At 43.3% G+C, this 17,535-nt stretch overlaps 2 long non-coding RNA genes across 2 annotated transcripts in view; one reads left to right on the top strand and one right to left on the bottom strand.

Moving 5' to 3' along the window:
* The first annotated feature begins 2,255 nt into the window (after positions 1–2,255).
* LOC120718014 overlaps positions 2,256–17,535 on the top strand; it is a 141,297-nt gene continuing 126,017 nt past the window's right edge. Inside the window, exon 1 of the long non-coding RNA XR_005692345.1 lies at positions 2,256–2,511. This is a non-coding gene — a long non-coding RNA (uncharacterized LOC120718014). The remainder of the gene's footprint in view (positions 2,512–17,535) is intronic.
* LOC120718015 lies at positions 12,431–13,037 on the bottom strand. Its single transcript, XR_005692346.1, has 2 exons — positions 12,693–13,037; positions 12,431–12,607 (listed from the first exon to the last, which is right to left on the bottom strand). It is a non-coding gene; the product is annotated as an uncharacterized LOC120718015 (long non-coding RNA).

The raw sequence follows: 17,535 nt of genomic DNA, 5'->3' as shown, positions 1-17,535 counted from the left end.
GTGAAGAAGGCGCAGCAGCGCCTCTTCTTTCTCAGGAGACTGAAAAGATTCGGCATGAGCCCCCGCATCCTCAGGACCTTCTATCACTGTGCCATTGAGAGCATCCTCACTGGATGCATCACCACCTGGTATGGCAACAGCACCGCCTACAACTGCAAAGCTCTCCAGCGAGTAGTGCGGTGCTCTGAACGGATAATTGGAGGTGAGCTTCCCTCCCTCCAAGACATCTACAGGAAGCGGTGCCTGAGGAAAGCAGGGAGGATCATCAAGGACTCCAGTCACCCCAGCCATAAACTGTTCAGACTACTTCCATCAGGAAGGAGGTTCTGCAGCATCCGGTCCCGTACCAGCAGACTGAGAGACAGCTTTTTCCATCAGGCCATCAGACTGCTGAACACTTCATAGACACCTCAGCTTCACTACTGGAACTTTAACATTATGCACTCCATACTGTACAGTAACGCCACTGTTTTGCACATGTCTCACTCTGTATATTTTATTTTATATATTTTATTTATTGTTTACTCTATTTAATTTGGAAAATATGTGTACACACACACACACACACACACACACACACACACGTAGAAAAATATTTAGTATACACATCCAGAAATGCATATACTATTATATATTGTACATATATTTATTAGTTTCAGATGTAGCCATTCTTGTATTTTGCTTGTTTACATTATTGTATTTTGCACAACTCTGTTGCTTGTGAAGCTCGCACACAAGAATTTCACTCACATGTGCTGTACCAATGTACCTGCACATGTGATGTGACAATAAAAGTGATTTGATTTGATTTGATCAATGCTAACAGCTGACCTGATTGGATGCCTCCCTGGACTTTTTTAGGGGGGAGGTAACAATGTTTAAAACAATAACAATAATATTTATATTTATAACAAGGTGCAATAATAATTAATGTGCAATAATAACAGTGTGCAATACACATACACTTATTCTTCTTTTTTATACGAAGTTAATATACTGTGTTGTGTTGTTTGTTGCGTTGTGATGTGTCATATCGTGTCGTGTTGTGTTATATGTAGTGCCGACGTAGGACAGTTTTTCCAATTTCATTGTACTACTGTACTATGTATGACTGTGCAATGACAATAAAGAGTTATCTTATCTTATCTTATCTGTGCCGAGTATAACCTGGAAGTCTCGAGGTCAAAATGGGAGACGCCCCCAAGGGTGGTGGAGATCGAGCTAAGATCCTGTGGGACTTCCAGATACAGACGGACAAAATGGTGGTGGCTGACCAGTGATAGATGTAGTGAATAACAGCAACATCAGAAACATGAGAGGCTCGAGGAGGAGTCACAGACACATGGCTAGGCCAGTGAGCGCCCAAACTGGGCTATTTACAAAGAGGATTGATGTGAGAGACGTAATCTTATCTGTGTTTTTTTTTTAAATACGACTAGAACTGGAGAGATGAAAAGATATTTGACAAATAACATTATAGTTGTCACAGTATCATGGTGTTTTCAGCGTGCTAGCAGCAAGGTGCAGAGCGAGTGGGGCTGTGCAGAAGAGCAGCTGCATCACGTTCCTGGGCATGCACCTGGCACATGATCACTGTGTGGAGGAGCAGGGACAATTACAATGACAGGATTCTTTTCTATTCACTTTTCTTTGCTCAAAGTAGGTTTTGATTCCAAATACAAACTGTGAGGAATGACGAAATATTAATGGGGGTTACTGAGGACAAACTGGGAGGAGTGGGGCCAGGAGCTGGTTTTCTCTGCACCTGTCACAGAGCGACACACACAGACAAAAACACCTGACGCTCTAGTGTGTCGTTCCTCATCGTCGTCGCTCTGTCAGAAATGAGTTGACTTTACAACATGTTCAGCAACATTTTGACATATGTACAGGAACGTGTGTGTGCATGTGTGTGTGTGGTGTGTGTGTGTGTGCATGTGTGTGTGTGTGTGTGCATGTGTGTGTGCGCGCGCGTGTGTGTGTGCGCATGTGTGTGTGTGCGCGCGTGTGTGTGTGCGCATGTGTGTGTGTGCGCGCGTGTGTGTGTGTGTGTGTGTGTGTGTGTGTGTGTGTGCATGTGTGTGTGTGTGTGTGTGTGAAAGTCAGCAAATAAGTAAACACACACACACACACATTCCAGTACATATACCAAAGTGAATCCAGAGACACACATACTGCATAGGTGATGTGTGGTACAGTAATAACACACACACACACACACACACACACACACACACACACACACACACACACACACACACACACACACAGCTCTCTCTCATGCCCCCTCCTCTCCCTCCCTCCCCTCCTCAGCCTCTCTCTCTGACTCGCAGCAGTTATTTCATCAGAGCAGTATATCAGAGTGGAGTGTGTATTTGCTGCGGCGCGTCTCTCCAAGCAGCGACTGCACGGAAAACAACAAGAGACGGACGGAGCAGCAGAAGAGGAGAGAGCGAGTGAGAGAGAGACATCCAGAGGCAGCACAGAGTGGAAGCAGCACTCCTGACCACGGTGAGTACAGTGCTGTCTGCACATGCTCTCCTCCATCCACTCAGTGCCGTGGGAGCTGTTTCCTGACTAACCAGTGTGTGGGTAATACAGCAGTGAGGTGGGCACAGTGCGGCACGCACAGCAAGGACTCACACCAGGAAGATGCTCTTTTTGCTTTTACTGCGCTCCTCAGTGGGAGACAGAGTGTCCTGTGTGAACGGCTGTGTCTGTGATTGTGTGTTTGTGAGTGGGATAATTTGTCTGAACAGTCTAGACAAAAAATATTATCTGGCTCTCACATAGAAACAAAGTAATGATAAGAGGTGTGTGTGTGTGTGTTAAAAACAAACACACACTGACAGACATGCTGAAAATGTATTTTTTAAATTTGTTTGTAATTTTATTCTTTAAGCGTTGTTGGTTGACACATTCAGACAGCAGTGCATGCTGCACCGCATGGTCAGCATTCACAAACACCAACGCCGCATGTGTGACCAACATGGTGACTGTACTCTGACTCTGTTCTCTGGGATTTCCCACTCAGCCACCAAAGGGTGAGGAAAGGCTGGAGTCGGCCGCTGTAACCATCTGTGCAGTCAGTTCATTTTAGAAATGACAAGTCAGATTTTACCTGAGGCGTATTGTAAGGTGCAATTCTGACGGACAGCATGGTGAAGAGTTTAAGAACTAAAAGAGTGATTATGATAACTGCTGCCATCCCCTCTCTGTCAGCGCTGTTTCCTTTCAGAGGGGACAAAGTCCAAATCAAATCCACTGCTTCACATTTCTGCTCTTCTCACGTTTACAGTGACCTCATGTGTTTAACAGTTGTGCTGTTGTTAGTGAATATTATCAGACATGTTTGATATTGGTTGGCTGACAGTCCAGAATATGTTAATACAGCAACAAAGAAATGTTCATATCTTCGATCTGTGTGCAGAGTCTCATCGAGGAAGTTACAAACAAGTATTTGTAGAGGCTCAGATGTTCAGCTTCCACATCTTTGCGTGCCGGTGTTTCCTGAGGCATCAAAGAATGTGAAACAGAGGACACCAGCTTCCAGAGAGAAGTGTTAGGCGGAGGATATCCGTGGCTTTTGTCGGGATTTACTCTCACAATAAGGATTTAGTGGATGACAGTTTAGCGGGGTGCGCCTACATCAAAGAGGCTTCTCAGGAGGGAGCAGGAGGGAGCAGCAGTGAGCGCTAACACATCAGGAGACGCTGCTGCTGATGTTTCAGGCAGTGAGACGACCGGCATCTTTATTTCTTCCCTTCATCTCATTTTCTTTATGTTCGGAAAACGAGTCCAGACAGAGTTTGAGTAAAGATGCAAATTTACAGGTTTGCCATAACTTGTCAAACAATCAAGAGCAGAATGAAAACAGCACCTGTCTGATTACTGAACATCATCCGATCATGTGTACAATAACAACGTATTCTGATATTCTTTCTTTTCCCCGTAAACATCAGTTTTCATAAGAGAACGTTACTTTGGCCTTCATCTCCTTCTGACTGTCAAAGTTTCCCCACAGAACTTCTTCAGAAGAAGCCTGTGAATCTCACATACAGCTAATCCTGTAAGCAGAGTTGTTATCCACCCCCCGAGAACTGTATCGGTACTGGAGCAACTACAAGCTGTTTTTAGTTGGTACAAAATAAATATATTGGCAGTGTGTGTGTGTGTGTGTGTGTGTTTTGCCGGAGGTGCTGTACTGACAGCACAGATAAGTCTTTCCTCCTGAAGCCTAATCCCTCCTCTACACAAGAATGTGAGATAGATGGAGAAAAAGATGAGTGACGGCAAGAGAGAGACATCGGTGTTGAACATGGCGATGAGTCCCCGAGAAGGCGAGCGTGCATTGTTGTGCACACTGGTGGAAACAACGTAGTGATGGAGGCTTTCAGGAGGGAGCGAGGGAGGGATTTGCATGTGAACAAGGGCTTTAACGGAGCCCTGAACCGTTAATTCAGAGAGGTTTTGTAGCGGGCGGCCGGAGCTGTTCAGAAACAGGTGTTCTGCACATCGCAGTAAATATGCGCTCTTCCTAAATCTTTCCCTCAGCAACTTTAAGCTCTTGGGAAAATCTGCAGTCTCTGGTGCAGTTTGCTTCGGGCTCTTGTTCAGGAAACATCGTGATTTGATGGTGAGCAAAAGACAGCATTGGGGAAGTTTTCTGCATTTTAATCCGTGGATGTAATGAATCCTGCTCCATGGAATAAAGTTTGGAAAGTTACTACAGGTTGACAGTGATTCCTAATCTGTTCTGTAGTCACAGCTGGTGTCAGCTTCAGCAGTGAGAGTGCGGGGTGAGGCCACACTTCAAATTATATTATTGTCAAAGAACATTTGACATAAATATTAAATTGCTTGAAGCAGTTTTTTCTGTTGCACCATATTGAAGTGAGCAGCTGCCACAGTGGAGTGTAGAACAAGTCACGCTCACAGATTCACCAACAGTCATTACAGGTGGAGAATCCACTCGGATACACTGAAGATAAGCAGAGGGGCTCGTGCTATTCGCATGTTTTGGACTGCACTCTACTCCCAGTGCAGTGTGTTTGGTCATGATTTGTCTTTGCACATAATTATTCAGATTTTGATTGAATATCAGGATAGAATAAAAACATGCTCAGCTTTGTTTCACGTGTGCTGTGCTTCATGGATCAAAGGCCAGCGGAGGCGTCCATGACTTACAGCTCGACTTATTACTGATTTATTTACTGTATTTATTATTAGCAACTTTGGATGCAATAAAATATCATTTTTGTAGCCAGAAATCTTTATAGAATATTACTATGAGTTATTATGATTTTATTACTATTTTATTTTATCACTATTACTACTGTTCTGAAGATTATAAACAAAATGATTGGCTTTAGATTAAGTCTGTCGACTTTGGCCATGCTAGTCATCCTAATAATATTTCTGATATGAATTCACATCGGCGTAAGAGCAGAATCTAAGAGTAGAATATTATTATTAGTATAATTAACTATAATTAGTATAGTAGTTATATAATTTTATATCCATCCAGCTTGTCTGTGCACTTTTATTTACATCGATCATAATTGTTTTTCTTTCTGAGGAGTCCAGTTTGTGTTCATAGTGTCCGTTTTAATTATACAGTGCAGCACCTCAAGGTGCTTTATGTTGTAAGATATGGACCCTGCAGTAACACAGAGAAGACCCCAACAATCAAACAACCCCTATGAGCAAGCACTTTGGCGACAGAGGAAATCCGCTCTTTTAAAAGGAAGAAACCTCCGGCAGAAGCAGGCTCAGGGAGCCACAAGGGGAGAAGGATGTTCGATTAAACCGAACCAGCAGCACAGAGTGCTCCGAAACAAACAGGACATCTTCTGGTTTGAATCTTCATAGTCCTAATTTCAAATTATGAATCATCTAAAATTTCCTTATTAATTTCTTGTCAGTGCTATGAACAAATGTTAAAAAGCATGTAATATATTTAGCATTTGCGTGTATACTGTTAGTGGACACATGCAGGGAAGGCAGCATAGAAAGTAAAGGGAGAGATGGACGGTGCTCTGACGTCTGCAGACACTCACCTCTGTCTCACTGCTGCTCCTCCAGTGCTTAAAGGTATCACTGTAGTTGTCTCACTCGCAGACGCTCTTCTTCTTTCAGAGTCGCTCCTCTGGGCTTTGAGCCAGGCTGGATGCTGTTAATGAATACATATTTTGCAGATGTGTATTGTTAGTATGATTAATAAATCTATTAAGAAATGGTGCCATATTCCTTTTGATCAATGTAATGTTTAATATATTATGTTTTTGGTAGTGTGTGCGTGGCTGTCATCATTCTGTCTGTAAACATGAGCTTGAGTTAAACTCTGGTAAAACTGGATCATGTTAACAGTCCATTAAAAACTGGTTAAAAATCCACTGAGGTCTGCAAGGTCAATGTAACGATTTACTGTTTAAATCCTGACAAAAAGCCTTCTAACTTAGAAACTATAGTCGTGTCCAAATTCATGGGCTGCATCCTCCTGAGGACCCGGCCTTCGTGATCTACTTGGGCCGGGTCCTCAGAAGGTCGGGTAGGCTGGAAGTAAATGGCCGTGAAACTGGACGGTCTCGCCTTCAGATTAGCGTCACCGCTGTCTCGGTGGAGTTTAATAAACTCAGCCGTCTGCTCCTTGCTGTCTAAAATATAACAGGACACTGGCGTAAACTCTCGACCGTCTCACACTTATGTTTAATCAGTTTTCTGTTTGATGTTATTCAGCTGTGTGAAAACTAAGGAGGAACCCACCCGGGGGATTAATAAAGTTTTATCTAATCTAATCTAATCTAATCTAATCTAATATAATAACTTTAATCTCAGCCAAACCGATTTACTCACGAACAAATAAAACACTGAAAAAAGCCCAACAATAACATTTTTAGGTTGTCTAAGTGACTTATATATCACGTTTAACCTGAGTAGCAAAAGTCCGCGGTGATCTGAAAATGATGTGCCAGGAGTTGTGCCGTTCTCGGCGGCTTCAGTGACCCTCGAGCTCTCGGCTTGCTATTGAGCTGGTGGGTAGCAGACTTCTCCGAAAACGTCGGAGCACTTTTGCAAATATGTCATATGTTGATAAACCGAGCAGATATTTGAAGTTTGCACAGCTACTTTCTGGCCTGAAAATATGTTAAAAGTTTATTTTGTGACCCAGAAAGGTTAGTAAGACTAATTTTAAAACTTAGTAGCAGTCGCCATTGCCGGAAACTGGAGTTTGGCTGGGCCGCGCTATGAATTCTGGGATATGGTAGGCCACGAAGGACACACCCAACCCATCCTTCAAATTCGGGGAAAAGGAGGACACATTTGTCGGCTGCATTCGGAGGAGTCAACGAATTTGGACAGCCTTCGGCGCGTCGCTGTGACGTAATCGGTCTACAAATGCGGCCTCAGGAGGATGCAGCCCATGAATTTGGACACGACCAATGACCCTGAAAAGTGTGCTGTATATTGTCATGTCGCAATACCTCTGACCTCTGACCTCCATAGATTAATGTCAGAGTCAAAGTGATGATAATGCTAAATAAATAATATATAAGTTCATATTGACAGCATATATGCATATAAGGAATGATATTTCATTGCAGTAACAGGTTAGAATCTGTTAATGTTCCTGAATAATATTTTTTTTAAAACAACTTTTTTCACTTGATATTTCTTCCTAAATATTGAAATGAATTTACGAACCATTGAAATGAATGCCCTGCCACATGAATAAAAAACAACTTATGTCTAGCCTACACTTGCTTTTACTGCATTAAAAACTTCTCAAAGTAAAAAAACAAATAAAACAAAAAATATTATATAGAAAATGATCACATACTACTACTAATAATAATATACCCATAAAAGGAAATACCTCACAGAGAGGGAGCTGCCTTGGTGGAAATTTGCGCTCTGTGGGCTTTTTGGGGAAATTGATTTGAACATCAACATTAAGATGATGAACACATTGTTTAATCAATAATCTTCTAACTAAAATAGGAGGTATGATTATAAAACAGGGCCATTCTTCATCTTTAAGTTAATTATATACTTTTTTATTTAAATAAGATTCGCAATGTAGCAGAATGTTTTACATTGTTACTCCTTGTTCAAAGACTTTTCACCACAATCAAAAACGATACATTCAAAATTTGGTGGTTTGGTGAACCAGCTTCTGCTAGGCAACAATGTTGCTTAGGCAACAAAACTTCTCGGTGAGGCTTTGGGTTAAAGAAGATGCTTTCACAAACATATGTTGGGAAGCTCCAGCTTGGAGGTTAGTACGTTAAACACAGTTTTTCACTAGATGGTTCTTAATTTTAAAATGTAACAATGAGTTAAACCACAAATAACTCGATGCAAATATGTATAAAATAGCATCCAAGAGCCACATAACAGCCTCTGATGTCCTAAAAGGTCAACCAGCTGCTGATTCAGCAGGGCGCTATTGCATGTGACAAGAGTTCTTACTTACTTCTCAACCAGCTTCAGGTTCTTGTTTGAGTGATCCTCCAGATCAGAGCAGATACAGCAGCACCATCACCAACTGCAGTCCAAGATGGTGGAAATGAGTCTGACAACAGTGGCCCAAAGAGCTTCCTAGCAGGAAAACAGGAGACAGGAAGAGCCAGTGTTTACTAATTGTGAAGGGACTTTCAAAATAAGAGCAGGTAAATTAACCAGTAGTTGATCATGTTGTTGTCCCTGCTAATTCAGGGTCGTAGGTGGGCTGTAGCCAGCCCCAGCTGTCACAGGGTGAGAGGTGTTGCATACCCTGCGTGGGCCACCAGTCTGTTGCAGTGCTAACACAGAGAATCACACAACTATTCATGCTCGCGTTCACACACAGTCAGTTTAGAGTCATCAGCTAAGCTAACATGTGTGTCTTTGGACTGTGAAAGGAAGCCAGAGTGTGTAGAGAGAGCATATGTGGGCTCAGTGTGAGCATCTGAATAATGATCCAGGTTTATTTGTAATAATCTGTCATGTTTAATAACATTTGTGAACTTCAACACATCTTTCTCTTTGGTTGTTTAATGTGCAGCTGTTTGCTTACTGTGCTGCATGAAAGTTAGTGCGACACCCTGACAAAAAGGACCTAATAGGTACTTTTAATGTCTAACAAGTTGCTTCTTTAAACAGGCTTTCTTAGTGAACACATGAACTGCAGCTCTTACAGTGCAACACTTTCTGAACAAAACAAGTATTTATACCCTGTTAGTTAAATCTATTTCCTTATTTATCACCTTTATACTTGGTGAGGACTCAAAGTGCTTTCTACTCTCATTCACCAAATCACACGCACGTCCTGCCCAAAGATGTCTCGACATGAGGAGAGCCCTGCTTTACCACCTGTGCCTCAGCCGCCCCAAATCAGTCTCTTCTCTGTTGTTTACTTCTTCTCATGCCGTTGTTTTATCAGTACAGTAGCACAGTGTGTCCAGTTTCAGGTGTGACCACAACACCTGATACAGTGTTCTAGTGGGCATTCAGGAACATTGGAGAGGGCTGACAATTTAAGTTTCACATTGCAAATGTCCAGGCCAATATGTGCAGTGTCTCCAGTCTAACGCACACAAACAGTCAATGCCGCACAGCACACTGAAGATTTTAACTGTGAACATTGCACAGTCATAAATATTCAGATGCCTCTGACTTGCACACAGCATGAACATGCCTACCAGCTACTGTACCTTTGATCAAAGTAATAGGATGCATCAGCACAGAACAAAGTTTTCTTTGCAGGGAATCATCACTCATTTTTAAGTTCTGAAACTTCCTGTTTACTTTATTTTATAACTTCCCTCTGGCTTTATGAATTTCATTTGTGCATGCAGGCACAGACTGCTGTGTCTCAATTAAGAGAGATGAAACATCTCTCTGCTGAAATGATAAAACAATTTGGATTTCACACTACAGTGTTGTCTTCAGGAACAAAAGGCAGGGGTAAAGGAATTTGACCGACTCCCTCTCTGCCATCTTCGTCTACCCATGCATGGCTCACAGCAGCCAGGCTGTCACTGGATCTTTTTGTAATTCTTCTAACCCAGCTCAGCTTCACTGTATGCCTCCAAAATGGTGCCACAAACCTACAAATCCATTAAGTAGTAACACACATCATTTTCCAATAGCTGGGCCAAATCCTCATTTTAGGTTCGACGGCGTATTTTAGTAGATAAAAGCAAATGGCAACACGGTGCCAGGAATGCACACTGTTATATTTTGTGATGATGGTTACTCCCCAACACCGGGACCAACTACATACAGGGGACGGTAGGGTGGGCACACAGACGACACCAAGGAAAGGGAACTCAACTCCTCATCCTTCTTCAGATCAGTTACGTTTTTCCTGGAGACAAGTGTAGTTCGTCACAGTGGACTGGGAGCAGTGCATGAACAGTGCTGTTGTACATCAGTGACACTCAGTACAAGTAACAGCGTTCATGCTTTTTGATCTTTGCTGCTGCCACTGTTGAAAGCAGGCCACATGTTGTAAATGATGGACTGAGAGGAACTGATTTGGTGGTTCAGAGAGAGAGACATACAATAGACAGCTTATATTAATCCAAACCAGGCCAGAGAGAGAGCCATGGGAAAGGAGGAGAGGAGGGATAAATGTGGAGGAACCGAGCTGACTTGAATGAATAATCATTTGCTACTTCTCCCTCTTTTCCCTGCATTTCTTCTTCTTACTTTCTACTCCGTAACATTTTACCCTTTCCATCCACCTTTGCTGTCTTTCCATCTGGCTTTTCTATCCATCGCCGTCTTTCTTTCTCGCTGTGCTCAGCCTCAACCTTCCGATTCCACACTCCAGACTGATTTGCCTCGCTCAGTGGTGGAGGTTTTCACAGACCTGCTGTGGGTAGATAGCACAATTGAATGTGAGTCCCTGGGGAGGGAAGAGGAGGAGGGTAAAAAGGGGTGAAGTGGTATTAGCTGGTGAAAAGAGGTCGGCATTAGATGATGGCAGGGACAGGAGGGGAGAGGGGGTGGATGGGATATAGAAGGAAGAGAGACAACCATGAGGCTTAGGGTGAGCCATGGAGACTGATGCCACTACAGAGAGACAGTGAGCTGGAGCAGAGATGGAAAGGGTGAAAACTTTGTTGACAAAGTCAGATGTCAGACATTGAGGGACTCAGCATATGTTGTTTTGTTTATTTCATGTTCAGGATGAGCCAGTTTCATACAAAATAGTAAATGGATTGGTTGCTATGTCAGGCTTTGCTTCTCTACCTAACATGCCTCATTCAAACACTTTTTTCTCTCTACTGAATGTTTTGTGTTTAACATTCACACTCCAATAGATGCATTAGAGAGCAATTTGGGGTTAGTATCTTTCCCAAGGGTATTTGGCCTGCAGACCTGAGCAGCCAGGGATCCAAACACCAACCTTCTGATCTGCTCTACCTCCTGAGCCCCAGATCATTCATACACACCATCGAATTCATAAACGCAAGTTTTGGCTCTCCAAACATTATGTCTCTGTGTGGAGAAAAGAGGTGAAGGTCATTTAGATGTCTTCATGTCTTCAAAGGGCGAGAAGTGTTTGATCACAGTCAGAATATTTCATGCTGAAACAAAGCAAATGTTTTAACATTTGCTTCCTTTCTCTCTGTCCTTCTTCATGTAATGTATTTATTACTTTTCTGTGTCCATCACTTTAATTCTAATTCCTCTCAGTCTAATAAGAGTGTCGTTGGAGCCCTGGCCTGTTATATGCAAAAGGCTGATTTGCTATCAGCCTCATCCACGTTTTAACTTCTCCATCCCGATCATCTTCTTCCAGTTACTCATCTTCCTCTTCCCCCCCACTCATCCACTGGCTCACCCCCAGTCAACCTCGGTGTTTCTGACAGATGAAAGTGAGAGAGACACAGTGGGGGAAGTAGAGCTGAGGGTTATCACAGTGCGTGCGTGTGTGTGCGTGTGTGTGTGTGTGTGCGTGTGTGTGTGTGTGTGTGTGTGTGTGTGTGTGTGTGCGTGCGTGCGTGCGTGTGCGTGTGTGTGTGTGTGTGTGCGTGTGTGTGTAGCCAAGATGGCTATGTCAGAAATGCTCCAAAATGGTACATCATAAACCAAAGGGTGACATCACAGTAGCTGCGTCCATGTTTTATACTGCCTCTGTGAGCCATGCTGGCCCACATGGTTGTCCTAGTCCTGTGAAGAGTCAGTCATTTATTTTATGTCTGTCTGTTTTCAGACAATAATTTATTTTACCAACAAATAAAGTTCTTAACCAATGAAATTCACATTTCTATCCATGGAAAAGTAGTTTATTTGACTTGCATCATGTTTTTCATTCGTTTGGTGAATCGCATGCAAAAGTCTGCAGGTCTGTCTTTGCGTGTCTGCTCTACATGTGTCACGGTCTGGCTGGCAGACCGTGGGGATGTGGGGAAAGGAGGACCCAAAACGCAGACTCTGCGATGCAAACAGTGCTCTTTATTCACAGTGAAAAGCTGTAAACACAATAACTCCCCGTTGCTCCCTTGAACCCCGTGTGCGTGCTTCCCTCCGACGTCTGTGCTCGTGCTCGTGCTCCCCGCTGTTGTGTTTCCGCACACCCCGTGCGTGCTGCCTTTCTGGACCACTCTTCCTCCTGCAGGGAAACCATAGAGGCAGCCGTCAACACCAACCCTCGGCGGGCATATACGAACAACACAGACATATGCTGACACACTAACTTGGTACGATAACTCAATGATCCCGCGCCGGTGGGAGCTCCAACACTCTCCTAAGTAGCTCCCCCGACGAGCCCTGATCACCAACAGGTGTGGCAGGAACTTCAGGTGTGGCCAGTCCTTCGCAGGGCCACACCCATCAGGCCTGCAGGTGGCTGTGCTCCATCCTCCAGCCACACCCGCAGACATACACACGTATACACCCACACCCTGCCTATACATACGAGTGGGACACAGACTAACACAGCATTGTGGAGAAAACACACATCACCAAATAATAATAATACTAACAACAATAACAACAGTCAAAACTGGTCACGGACCCCCGAGTCCTCCAGAGCCGGGTCCGTGACAACATGGAGGTTTGTAGTGATTTTCTACCTTCCTTAAACTCTCAGAGCTTTTGATATGAGATAGATGACTCCCATCCACCCACTGGTGTGGCCGCAGGGTCGTAGTACTGCAGACTAATGTTGTCAAATCAGTACTCATTCGCTTGCCTCCCTCTCTACATGTTGGAACCTAACAGAGCGCAGGGGAAATCTCCTGTGCCAGATCATAATACTAATCAGTAATCCATTAATTCCACTGATGAACACAGGAACACCTCAGCCATTGCCCTCTCCTTTGTGTGCTGGAAGAACCAGCCTAACATACAGTGGGGCAAAAAAGTATTTAGTCAGCCACCGATTGTGCAAGTTCCCCCACTTAAAATGATGACAGAGGTCAGTAATTTGCACCAGAGGTACACTTCAACTGTGAGAGACAGAATGTGAAAAAAAAATCCATGAATCCACATGGTAGGATTTGTAAAGAATTTATTCGTAAATTAGGGTGACAGGTGACAGGAGTTCTCTTTGTGTGTCTGTGTGTGTGTGTAGGAGAGAAATAGTGTGATAACGTGTCCAACCCTGTGTCACAGTATTACTACAGATATGCATTTCTGTGTGTATGTGTGCTTCAGTGCTGTCGATGTCAGTGCTCTTGTGTTTGTGTGATTATGTGTGTTCTGCACGAACGCATTTGTGTATTCTCCAGCTCTGACGATAAATGAAATAATCAAATGTTTATGGTGCGTAAAATGGCAACTGGCAGTAGTGGTGACCGTGTGTGTGTGTGTCATGCTGTCAGATGCAAGGTTGTTATTAACAACTCTACACAAAGAAATGGAGCAGAGGCAATACAGGGGATGTCAGCAAGCAGAGAGAGTGAGAGACAAAGCAGTAAACGTGAGAGATATGTATTACATTTTGGTTTTTGCCAGTAGCACAAACACATAAACCCACACTTGTGCAAACACTTGTCAAACATACCTGTTTATTTAGGTTCAGGTGAAGGTCAGATACGTGGCTCGTTGTTTAGCTGCACTAAATGAAGAAGGTTTAAAATAAGCCCAGGGGTTCGAGTGTACTCTTACTGTCACCACAAATGTCTAATAACTGCAGTCTAACCTCTTCTGCAGACATTCAATCATTTCTCATTGGATCTGCTGGAAATGGCAAGACTGAGCCACAAAACCACATTAGTTCTGACAGTCATTTGAGTAAACAGAGAGCGCATACAAACACAACGTTGTTCCTATTTCATCATATAAGTGACAGCTAAATCACTCGCTGAAGATCCTGGTAGCAAGGATAAATGAATCCATGTCTCACACACTCCTGGGGCACAGCTCGGTGTTATCCATATACAGCAGGTGACTTAATTCCCTCCACTCTACATATGTACTACTTCCAGTCCAGTGGGATTGAGGCCTGTGCAGAACAGCAGCAGGGACCGTCCATCAACCTGGTAGATTCTGCACTTTATGGAGACTTCAAGTTGGCCTCTATTGTTGTCTTCCACAGTCCCACTGAGTTCCTAATGAGTGTTATCTGTGCACTAATAGCCCTGTACAACAGGAAAAGCCCCACACCAGTATCCATGTATGGGCTTTCCTGCTGTCAGTCCAGGCAGTGGTCTGGTTGATCTGACTGGTCTTATAGTCCTGGTGAACTTCTCGTGTGCCTGCTCAGCTTGGTTGTTACGATGCCTAACAGGAGCTTTCATGTTGTTGAGAAGCAGGTAGCAGTTTAATAGTGTTGATCCTTCATGACCAGGATTTTCCTGCTCCATGTTATCCAGTCTGGATGATTACCTGCTGTATTTTGGAGTGCTGTTAGCTTCTTTAGCCAGTAAGTGTGCATCCTCCCAGGTCATGGTGCTGTCCAGTTCTTCATACTGGAGACTCATTGCCAGGTATCTGATCATGGATCGTAGTGTATGCACTGTGAGTAGTCAGCAAGACTACAAAAGTAAATGTGGGGTGTGAAAATGCATGACAAAAATTCATTGTGTTAATGTACAGAACCAAAATGAGAGAAAAAGTTTTCTCTGTCCAAATATTTATGGACATAACTATATCCATGTGTGGTGTAAAATTATGAAATTAAGATAATTAAGGATGCAGTTATTGATTATTTTAGTAACTGAGTATTTTAGCAGTTTAGTAATTAATTGGATTGGAAATTATTTTGTCTTATTAATAAGCCATAATAAATATTCAACAGAGAAATAAACACAGGTCTTTGTAAATGTCCTGCTCATTGGTTACCATTTCATAAACTGCAGTGTTTTAATCATCCAACTGAATCTGTCAAAAAAAGACGAATTCAGATGTGACATTAAAATTGACATTTTTAAAGAAAAATATTTCTTAAATACATAAAAATAAGTAATAAATGATCTCAGCACAGTAATGTCAAACAAAATCAGGTTGAACCTAAACCACCTAAACATGGAACTAAAGCGCCTTGAGGCGACTTTTGTTGTGATTTGGCGCTGTATAAAAAATAAGATTGAATTGAACTAAGGAATAAAATAAAACTCCCTATTATCTGTTCTTTTAGAAGCTTTCTGACATTAATAGGAGACAAATAGAAGTGTGACCGTGTTTTATGTCCTGGATGACAAAGATTTGGTGTGTATTCATGTGCATGTGTGTGTCTGCATATTTAAGTGTGCAAGTGAATGAGTGAGTTTGTGGCTCTAAGCCTTGACAGCCTTTAGTGGCGGCTGCAGTGAAGCAAAGCCAGCGTATCAGCATTCTGAGGTTAGCCCAGTTCTTTGGTGTACACGTTAATTAGTATTAATAATAATTCAGCCCCTCAGGTAAACTGTAGATCTTTCTCTGTGTAAAACAAACGGTGGTGGACGGAGCAGCTACAGAGTTTTCTTCACATCGGCGTTTGTGGATCAGGTGCTTTGATGGACTCCTGTTAGCTTTTTCCCAGTAAAGATTTTAATGGTGATCACAGGAACAACTTTGCTGTTTTGGACAATAGAAGCACGTTTTCTTTTATTCAACCTGAGGCTCCGCCTCTTCGCGGTGTGTAGGCCAGCGTCATCATCACTGCTGCCGTCGCGTTCTCAGTGTTTTTGTTTAAAAGTTCAGCTGTGTGGGTTTAATGCTGTCAGAGCTGTTATTCATACGCTGCTCCTAAATAGGTTTGTATTGCAGGTCACAAATGTGATTTGGTGCTGTATGAAAAACCAGAACTGAAATGTGAGCGAGGGCTGCAGAGTGATGCGATCGTGGCTCAAGAGTTGGGAGTTCGCCTTGTTGCCGAAGGTTGCCGGTTCGAGCCCTGGCTCCGACAGTCTCGGTCGTTGTGTCCTTGGGCAAGACACTTCACCCGTTGTCTACTGGTGGTGGTCAGAGGGCCCGGTGGCGCCAGTGTCCGGCAGCCTCGCCTCTGTCAGTGCGCCCCAGGGTGGCTGTGGCTACAATGTAGCTGCCATCACCAGTGTGTGAATGTGTGTGTGAATGGGTGGATGACTGGTTGTGTAAAGCACTTTGGGGTCCTTAGGGACTAGTAAAGCGCTATAGGGTACCTGGATAGACAACGCAGAATAACACAACATCAGTTTGTGCTTGTTACATGTTTAACCTCATCCTGGGGAATACGTAGCAGGTCTTTCACTAACGATTGAATTTAGAGCGCCATGCATTAAAACATGAGTAAAGGTTAACCTTCCCAGTACAGTCCAGTGTTTCCAGCACTGCTTTTAGGAAAGTCCACTTCATCTGGTTCTGTTCCCCACTCTGGCAGACAGCTGATACTAAAATCTGTTTCTATGTTCAAGTGAACCGCTAGCTTCCAAATCATCGCCCTTCCCTGGTTTGATAAGGTTTTGAATAATGATCCTCTGCACAGTGATGCATGGAGTGCTATCTTACATTCACAATCCTATCTTGTGCAGCATCAGCAGCTGGAGCACACCGCATCCATCATGACAGCACCGCTAATGCTCCTTATCTATCATTTTCTATGGAAATGAAATTCAGGCACCTGTTCAACTAATATTCAATAAGGTATCATAATCACCTCGTTTCCTTTTTTGACTTTTTAAAAAAAATGTTGCTAGCTGTCGTCAGGGCGGCTGTGACTCAGGAGGCAGACCAGGCTGTCCTACAGCTAAAAGCTTCAAAATGCTTTACAAGCAAAAAACATTCTGAAAATGCTCAGGTACCCGATGTCTGTGAAGGTTCTCAGTCCTCCAGGTCATCGTAGTCTAAGGAGCTTGGAAAGAAAAGCGTCTGAACTTCTTTAAGTTGTTTGAAGACGTTTCACCTCTCATCCGAGAAGCTTCTTCAGTTCTAAGGTCAAATGGTGGAGAGTCCCAGATTTAAGCTCTGTGGGAGTGTCCCCCCACCGAGAGGGACATGGACCCCCTAATGATCATCTACCTAATCACACGGGCCAAGGTGTGAAAGCGGGTGTGGGTCACAATCAGCCAGGGTTTCAGGTGAGCTCATTGGGAAACCTGGCCCCACCCTATCATGTGATTTCCTGAGGTCAGAAGG

This window comes from Simochromis diagramma, unplaced genomic scaffold (genome assembly GCF_900408965.1).
Source record: "Simochromis diagramma unplaced genomic scaffold, fSimDia1.1 OVJJ01000024.1, whole genome shotgun sequence".
Classification (NCBI taxonomy): domain Eukaryota; kingdom Metazoa; phylum Chordata; class Actinopteri; order Cichliformes; family Cichlidae; genus Simochromis; species Simochromis diagramma.
This window is presented reverse-complemented; position numbering and strand designations above follow the sequence as displayed.